Source organism: Humulus lupulus, chromosome X (assembly GCF_963169125.1).
Source record: "Humulus lupulus chromosome X, drHumLupu1.1, whole genome shotgun sequence".
Classification (NCBI taxonomy): Eukaryota; Viridiplantae; Streptophyta; class Magnoliopsida; order Rosales; family Cannabaceae; genus Humulus; species Humulus lupulus.
The window spans coordinates 127,849,440-127,859,136 of record NC_084802.1 but is presented as its reverse complement, the minus strand read 5'-3'; positions in this window follow the sequence as shown (position 1 = coordinate 127,859,136).

The following is a 9,697-nucleotide window of genomic DNA, read 5'->3' as shown; positions in this document are numbered from 1 at the left end:
GAGATTGGGTTTTGTAGAACCCTTAAGAGAGCGATATGACATGTTAGATATTATTTGAAACTGATCAATAAGCGGTATTTTGGTAAATGATATAAAACGATAAATTTTCATAAAAAGACGACAAGTTGGTATTTTATAAAGATATGAGTTGAGTATAACACCTTTTTCCTAAAACCAAAATACGAGTTATCCGATAAGTGAGTTCTTCATTTAAAGAATATTAAAATGCATGGCGATGAGCGTGTTGCGGCGAAACCGATTTTCCTATGATGTTGTTAAGACTGAAACGAAATATGGCCTTATACACTGTGAAGTGTTTAAGAGACTATAGTATAGAGTCCCTAAGAATTTATTTCATGTAGTTATTATGGAATATTAACTATAAGAATATGCCATAGTTTAATCTGAGTCACTATGTGGTTTCACTACAGTGTTATCTAAGCGTGAATGCTCACTTTTGGTTAGAAGGATTCCACAAGCAAGTGCTAAGGAATCCGGGTAAGACAACTTATGATATGTTTGGCTACAACATGTTAATGACTAGTTTAGATAACTAAGTTATTAGTTAATAATTTGAACTAGTCATAGAAGGTTGACTCAAGACCGTGGTCCTAGAGATTGCACATACTCATGACTAAGGTAAGCAGTCCGGCTAGCTACCGTGACAACTATGAACACTGGCTAGCCACCGGGGAACTATGTGAGAAACTGGTTCACCACCGATGCCTGTGTGGCTAAGTCGGTTGGCCATCGCGATATGTATGAAGTCTGGTTCACCACCGATGCTTGTGTGGCTAAGTCGGTTGGCCACCGTGTTATGTAAGAAGTCTGGTTCACCACCAATGCCCGTGTGGCAAAGTCGGTTGGCCAACGTGATATGTAAGAAGTCTGGTTCACACTGATGCCTGTGTGGCTAAGTCAGTTGGCCATCGCGATATGTATGAAGTCCGGTTCACCACCGATGCCTATGTGGCTAAGTCAACTGGCCATCGCGATATGTAAGAAATTTGGTTCCCACCGATGCCTGTGTGGCTAAGTTAGTTGACCATTGCGACATGTAAGAAGTCTAGTTCGCCACCGATGCCTGTGTGGCTAAGTCGATTGGCCATCGCGATATGTAAGAAGTCTAGTTCGCCACTGATGCCTATGCGACTAAGTCGATTGGCCATCGCGATATGTAAGAAGTCCGATTTGCCACCGATGTCTGTGTGGCTAAAGTCAGTTGACCATCGCGATATGTAAGAAGTCCGGCTTAACACCGGTGACATAAGAGTCCGATTAAACTCCGTGACACGTAAGTAAGTTAATTTCATAATCAAATCTCTATGGCTAAGAAAGTATGCCGAATTCCTCTAGGAGTCTGGGTAACTGGTGTAACTAGTTTACTCCCGTTGACGCAATGGTGAGATATGCAAGATATGTTGAGATATGGTAAGCTATGTTGAAGGTTCCTCTAGAACCCTAAGTAAGTATGTATGATATGATACGAATGACTAAGTAAGTATGTATGTATGGTGCGACTGAGTAAGTAAGTATGTATGTTACCAGTTAAGACTGTATGTATGCTCTGGGATTTTCTGCATGCAGGTGTACCTTCAGGTGATAAATTTTGATTATGAGGCATGACCATAAGTTTGCCAAGACGTTCGTACGTCCTTAAATTGTATGTTAGGGTTCGGTTTCATCAGAATCCTATTCTTGGTTGATTATCTGCGTAGTTACAGTTAGTTAAGTTCTTGCTCTATTATGTGGCTATGTTTGTTAAGTTGTTCTTACTAAGCGTTTCGCTTACCTAGTTGTTTCGTGTTGTAGGTAAGCTCAAAGGGAAAGTGGATCAATGAGTGCTGGAGTTTATCTGTGAGGATGTACACGTGGATCGACCTTTTGGGAATTTACGTTTTGGGGATTAGAGCCCACAAGATAACTATTAGTTTATTTTGGGCTTGTTGAATGTTTTAAAATTATGACATTGTAATTCAATTTTAAGTATGCGTGTACTTCCGAACTATTGTATGTTTCGAAAAAAAAAATTATATGGATTTTTCTGTTACCTTATTTTAGAAAATGGTTATATTTTCCGCAAATTATGAAGAGATTTTATGGGACGTTACAAAAATAACATTCTAAATTAATTAAAAATCAGTAAGCACAAAATCACATAGTAATGCTTGAAATGATCATAATTATTTTTATCAATTTAGCATTTTACCCTAACATGTTTCTACACTTTGTACACCTTAAGATTACAACTAGCATGCAAAACTAACAACAACAAAAATGAAAATATTCTAAACCAAACTATACTCACAATGACGAAATCCACATATCATACTAATATCCCTTTTTAAAAAATAGATTCAAGAAACAAAAACAAACTCACAATCCCTTGTTAAATACCCTAGGTTGAAACCCACATAGCACATTACTAATATCCAATTTGCATCTTTATTATCAAGACATAAAATTTACTAAAACAACCATGACCCAATATTAATCTTTAGAAGAAAAATAAAATAAAATCATAACTCATAAAAGATTTTGAAACCCCAAAATGTTTTTATTTTAAAAAACATTAAGCATACATATAATTAATTCTTTTGCTATACATAAGAACCCTAGATTAGACCCAACCAAAATCACCTCATCAAAAACATAAAATAAGATGATGAAAAATCAATTAGAAACTCCACATGCATAATCTAGATCATGGAGGAAACATAAAACGAATAAGCCATAGATAAACATGCAACAATCCTAACAAGTTCTATTACAACATTTCACATAGGGGAAACCCAAAAATTAAAACAACATCAAGACAAAATTATTCCTCAACTTATGTACACTAGGCCAAAATCTACAACCCTCTCCTCTAGATTGTTAACTCCAACACCTTTGCATAGTCATCAAACTATTAGACCACCCAAAACTAAATTTTCATCAACCAATCATAAGAGACCAATAAGAATAATCTTACCCTTGTAGAAACCCTAAGCCAAAACCTCCACAAATGCTCTTGTGAAATTCACCTAACATCACCATGAATTTCACAAACCTAGAACCAAGAAGAAGAAGAAAGAATGAAACCATAAACCTCAATTCATACCTTAGAGAATTCGAAAACCCTTCTCTTCACTTCCTCATTCCTTCTTTCTTTTCCTCTCTTTATTTTGGCGGCCCCAAGAAAAAATGAATCCCTAATATTCATTTTTTTCCTTATATACTTACCCTAATTCAAAACCCTAAAATAATTTCGTAGCCCAAAATGTTCCGTAGATTTGGCCCCCATTTTGACTCTTATTAGTTGCCTTTTAGGAAAAACTCTATTTCACAAAAGTTGTAGATATTTTAATTATTTTTCTAACGGTATCAAATACATCAAAATCGAACTCTTTTAGCTCAAGTTATGGTTGTTTTACAGAGACTAGGACTAGAGTTACGGAAAATTAAAAAAATGGCAATTATTTTCCTTGCTCACCACTTCTCTCTCTTTGTCACTATCTTGTCCAAGCATGGGACAACTCACATAATCAATTCCAATTTTCACTTACTCAAAATTAGAAAAATATAACTAATAGAATCAATCATATAGTGATTACTTACCAAATATTGTTTTCTTTATTTTCAATCAAGGAAATGAAGAGAATAAATAAATAAGGAAGTATACTTTCCCCCTTGCTCTTCCAAGCTCACGCCAATCTCTCTTTTTCTCTTACAATTTTTGTTTCCTTTTTTATCTTGTATGAAGTACAAACCTTCTAGAATTCTCAAGTTGATAGTCTTTCTAAAAATAGGGAAATCACTAAGATATCCACTATTTTATATAGGTTCTCTTGCATGCTAACCATGCATGCCATGCACTTGCACACACACAACCATGCATGCCTATTGTGCGACATGACACACCTCCAGGGGGCCATTTTGTATGTATGAGAATGCCTTGGTGCTTAATCATTAGTCAAGTCTTGCACCAAGTAACCTCAGGGGTAGGGGATGGCACTTTTATAATTATGAATATGTCTCCTAAGTGAAAATAATATATGTTCCTGAGAAGACTTTATTTCCTTAGAATGCTTCTTAGGGAAAGGTGACCTGGTGACTTAGGGAAGCACCATGGCCACCAGCAGATAGGGGCTTAAGTTGTGTACTCCCTTACCCTATCCAGGCCATATATGAATAAAACGATGTTTATCCATGTCCCGTTATGTATGCTTTCTTTATGGCCTATGTGTTTCTTGTTTGTTACCTTTGTTGGGCCATCACGTGCCACTTGCTTATGTTGTATGCTTTAGTTGTTGTGTGGGATGTTGCCTTTGGGATGGCTTTCTTTGTGTTTTCTCATGCATCGTCATTTCCCTTACATGTGCGAGACATGTATCATGGCTAACCGTTGGGTGTGTTTGCCGCAGGTGTGAATTTTAGGGTGATTTGCTAGCTGAGTGTGCTAACAAGTGTCCCATGTTCCGTCAATTCAAGGAGTCAAGTTGGTGGCCCGTCACAAGATCTAAAGAGAGAATTGAAGACACAGTTTCTCCCTGAAAATGTTGCTTACATAGCTCGATCCCAATTGAAAGAGCTAAAGCACACTAGAATAATCCAAGAGTACGTGAAAAAGTTCTCTCGGTTGATGCTTGATATCAAAGACATGTCCGAAGTGGACAAGCTCTTTGCCTTTTTGGAAGGTTTGAAGCCTTGGGCAAAGCAAGAGCTCGAGAGACAGTGAGTGGCTAACCTGGCCACTGCTCAAGCTGCTGTCGAAAGACTGACAATTTACTCATTAGGGAACATTTAATCGAAGAAGACTAATCCTTCACCTAGCGGAAGCAACGTTGAGAGTAAGAAGTCAGGAAAGTCTTGGCAGAGCAAGAGTGAGGGAGGAGAGAAGAGGAGCGAGGATTCTAACTCTCATAACAAAGGTAGTAGCCCCCGTTCAAGAAGCCTCTTACATGTTGGATTTGTACCGGACCACATAACTCGACAGAATGTCCTCACAAATCCAGGATGAGTGCCCTCTGAGCATCATTTTCCCAAGAGGATCAAGCCAACGAAGAGGAGGATGAGGAATATACGCACATGGGTGCCCTCCAGATGCTAAATGCTCTCAAGAAACATGGTGTGAAAGTGGAGAAAACCCTTAGAAAAGGACTAATGTATGTGGACACCACTCTAAATGGTAAAATGGCTGGAAGCATGATGATCGACACAGGCGCCACTCACAAATTCATTTCAGAGATCGAAGCTAAACGTCTGGGACTGAAATGGGAGAAAGACTATGGCTGCATGAAGGCGGTTAACTTAGAAGCCTTAGCTACAACGGGCATGGCTAAGAATGTGAACATGAAGGAGGGCTAAGCTGACTTGGTGGTCGTGCAAATGGATGACTTTGATGTGATATTGGGTATGGAATTTTTTACGGAGAAGGGTGCCATTCCCATCCCAGCTATGGGAACTTTACTCATAATGGGAGAGACACCTGTAGTGGTTCCTGCTAAAGTGGAGCAGCCCCCACAAACCAAGTTGTTGTCATCCTTACAATTGAAGAAGGGCATGAAAAGAAAAGAGCCCACGTATGTTGCCCTACCTGCAGTAATCCACCAGAGATTCGAATGGTCTTGAAGAAGTATGGGGATGTTATGCCATAACAACTCCCCAAAGCCTTGCCACCTAGAAGAGGGATTGATCACTAGATCGAATTGGTGCCAGGAACCAAACCGCATGCGAAGGTGGCCTGTAGGATGGCGCCCCTTTAACTAGAAGAACTGAGGAAGTAGTTGAAGGAATTACTAGAGGCATGCTTCATCAGACCATTGAAAGCACCTTTTGGTGCACCCGTGCTATTTCAGAAGAAGCACGACGGGAGCTTGAGATTGTGTATTGATTACTGGCCTCTCAACAAGGTAACAATGTGCAATACGTACCCCATCGCCTTGATCACAGACTTGTTCAACCAGTTAAGTGGAGTGAAATTCTTTACAAAACTTGATTTGAGATCGGGCTACTATCAAGTGTGGATAGTAGAAGGGGATGAGCTGAAGACAACGTGTGTGACTCCATATGGAGCATTCGAGTTCTGAGTCATGCTGTTTGGGATGACAAACACACCAGCCACATATTGTACGTTATTGAACCAGGTTTTCCATGAGTATCTAGATAAGTTTGTGGTAGTCTACTTTGATGACATTGTGGTTTATAGCTCCACAATAGAAGAACATGAACAACACTTAGCTCAAGTGTTTGAGAAGTTGAGAGAGAACCAACTCTATGTGAAGTGAGAGAAGTGCTCCTTCGAACAAGAGAGAATCAATTTCCTAGGCCACATTGTGGAGCGTGGTTGGATCTGCATGGATCTAGAGAAGGTGTCCACTATTCATGAATGGGAGGCCCCCACCAATCTAAAGGAACTACGCTCTTTCCTTTGTTTAGGCAACTACTTCAAAAATTTGTGGAAGGCTATTCAAGAAGAGCGGCACCCTTGACCAAGTTGTTGAAGAAGGGTGTAACTTGGACGTGGACTGATAAATGTGTCGAAGCATTTGAGAGTCTGAAGGAAGCCATGATGTGGGATCCTATCCTCGCCTTACCAGATGTCAGTAAACCCTTTGAAATGTAGACAAATGCGTCTAATTATGCTTTGGGAGGAGTACTTGTACAAGAGGGCCACCCCATAGCTTATGAAACCCGCAAACTTACGAAGGTAGAGAGGCAGTACACTGTGCAAGAGAATGAGCTTCTCGCAATAATTCATTGTCTACGAGTGTGGAGGCACTATTTCTTGGGGTCAAAGTTTGTGGTGAAAATGGATAATGCCGCGGCGAGTCATTTCCTCACCCAACAAAAACTTACCCCGAAGCAAGCAAGATGGTAGGAGTTCGTAGCAGAATTCAACTTTCATGTCGAACACAAGGCATGCTGTCTTAACTAGGCAGCTGATGCCCTGAGTCACAAAGCTGAGTTAGCGGCTCTAAAATTGCTAGCAAACATGTCGGTTAGCGCGGTGACTACTCCCATCTGAGAGCGCATTAAGGAGAACCTAGAGAAAGACCCGGTGGTGAAGACCATCATGAATCTTGCAAAAGAAGGAAAAACTCGCCAATTTTGGGTAGAAGACGATCTTTTTTTGGGCCAAGTGTGGCCGCTTATATGCTCCAAAGATGGGAGATTTGCGAAGGACACTAATGAGTGAGTGTCACGACACCTTATGGTCGGGTCTTCCACGATGGTAGAGAATGCATGCCCTGTTGAAGCAAGGGTACTACTGGCCGCAAATACGTGATGATATAGTGGAGTATACCAAGGCCTGTCTAACCTGCCAGCAAGACAAAGTGGAGAGACACAAGACGCTAGGGTTGTTAGAACCTTTGTTAGTCCTAAGCCGACCATGGGAGAGTGTGTCGCTTGAATTCATTACTAGTCTACCGAAGACAGGAGACTTGAGTGTGATCTTAGTTGTTATGGAAAAATTAAAGTATGCAACATTCATACCATTGTGGAAGTATTGCTTGGAAAAAGAGACAACAAGACTTTTCTTTAAGTACGTTGTTAAGTATTGGGGAGTACCCCAAAATATAGTTAGTGAACGAGATGGAAGATTCGCAGGGACCTTTTGTTTTGAGTTATTCAACCTTTTGGGGTCACAACTAAACATTTCCTTGAGCTACCATCCTTAAACAGACTGACAGAATGAAAGATTCAATGGGATGCTGGAAGAGTACTTGCGGCATTTTGTCGACGCCAACCAAAATAATTGGCCGCAACTACTGGACGTAGCTCAATTTTGCTTCAACTCATCAAACAAGAGCGCTTTTGAAGTTGTCAATGGCCAGCAATTACTATTACCCCACACAACAGATGAGTATCAAGGAAGAAATCCAAGAACCTTTAATTTCATGAAAGACTGGAAGAAAACCACCGAGATTGCCCGAGCCTATCTGGAGAAGGCTTCAAAGAGAACGAAGAAGTGGGCTGATCAGAAAATACGATCGTTGGAATTCAAAGCAGGCGACTTAGTGATGATCAAGTTAAGGCCCAAACAACTGAGATTCCAAGGGAACAAGGACATTAGACTCGTCCGCAAATACGAGGGTTCTGTTATAATCATCTCAAAAGTTGGCCTAACCTCCTACAAAGTCAGCTTACCAGAATGGATGAAGATACAGCCGGTCTTGCATGTTAGCAACCTCAAACCATATCATGAAGATCTAGAAGATCTAGCTCGCAACCAGTCACTAGAGAAGGAGTTAGCGTCAAGCCACGAAGCAGCAAACAACCTAAAGAAATCCTAGCAGAGAGGACTGTGGTCGTGGAAAGAATGAAGAAGAAAGAGTTTCTGGTAAAGTGGAAATGGCTCAGAGATGAAGAAATTTGTTGGGAAAGGGCGGAGGACTTGCACAAGCTTACGCATAAGATTGAAGATCAGCAAGGAGCAGATTCTTCGAGGATGTCAAAGATTTAAGTGGGGGAGAGTGTGACGTGTTGCGACATGACACACCTCCAGGGGGCCATTTTGTATGTATGAGCATGCCTTGGTGCTAAGTAACCTCAGGGGTAGGGGATGACACTTTTGTAATTGTGTATATGTCTCCCAGGAGAAAATCATATATGTTCCTGGGAAGAATTTATTTCCTTAGAATGCTCCTTAGGGGGAGGTGACCTGGTGACTTAGGGAAGCACCATGGCCACCAGCAGATAAGGGCTCAAGCTGTGTACTCTCTTGCCTTATCAAGGCCATATATGAATAAAATGATGTTTATCCATTTCCTGTTGTGTATGCTTTCTTTATGGTCTATGTGTTTCTTGTATGTTACCTTTGTTGGCCCATCGAATGCCACTTGCCTATGTTGTATGCTGTAGTTGTTGTGTAGGATGTTGCCTTTGGGATGGCTTCCTTTGTGCTTGCTCATGCTTCGTCATTGCCCTTACATGTGCGAGACTTGTATCATGGCTAACCATTGGGTTTTTTTTCGTAGGTGTGAGTTTTAGGTTGACTTGCTAGCTGAGTGTGCTAACAAGTGTCGCATGTTCCATCAATTCGAAGAGTCAAGTTGGCGGCCTGTGACACCTATCACTACTTACCACGCTCTCACATGCACACAATCAAAACTCATGCACAACCAATCACCATTATTCAAATAAATAAAACAATTAGAATCATTTCAAACATTTAAACACTTAACAATCAAATAATTAAATTCAAAATAACCAAACACATAAACAAATAATAATAAATAAATATATAAAATTTTGGTGCGCTACATATTTTTAGGGTACGACATTATTAATGTTAGAAAATAAAATAGCATTTACGTGAGAACAAAATGTCAATTAGACCAATTCAAATGCATGATATAAATTTTGTGTCAAATTTAGCAAAAAAATGAGTTAATTCAATAAATGGCCCACTATTTGAAATTGTGCTACAATGCACAAGATGTTTATTAAGTAAAAAAAAAGTCAATTATTATTATGGTCATTTAATATTTATTGAGAATATAAAAGAATTTTCTTTTCATTTTTTATTGTCCAAAATAAGGTAATATGGTAAATAAAGAAGGTGAATTTCATAACAATTAATTAATCATAATAATTAGTGGCACTATCCTAAATAAAAAAATATAGAATTTATTGTGGGCTAAATTTGGTACTTTACTCATGTTATATCTTGTGCTAAATTTAAAACAATTTTTAGCATAAGCCAAATTTA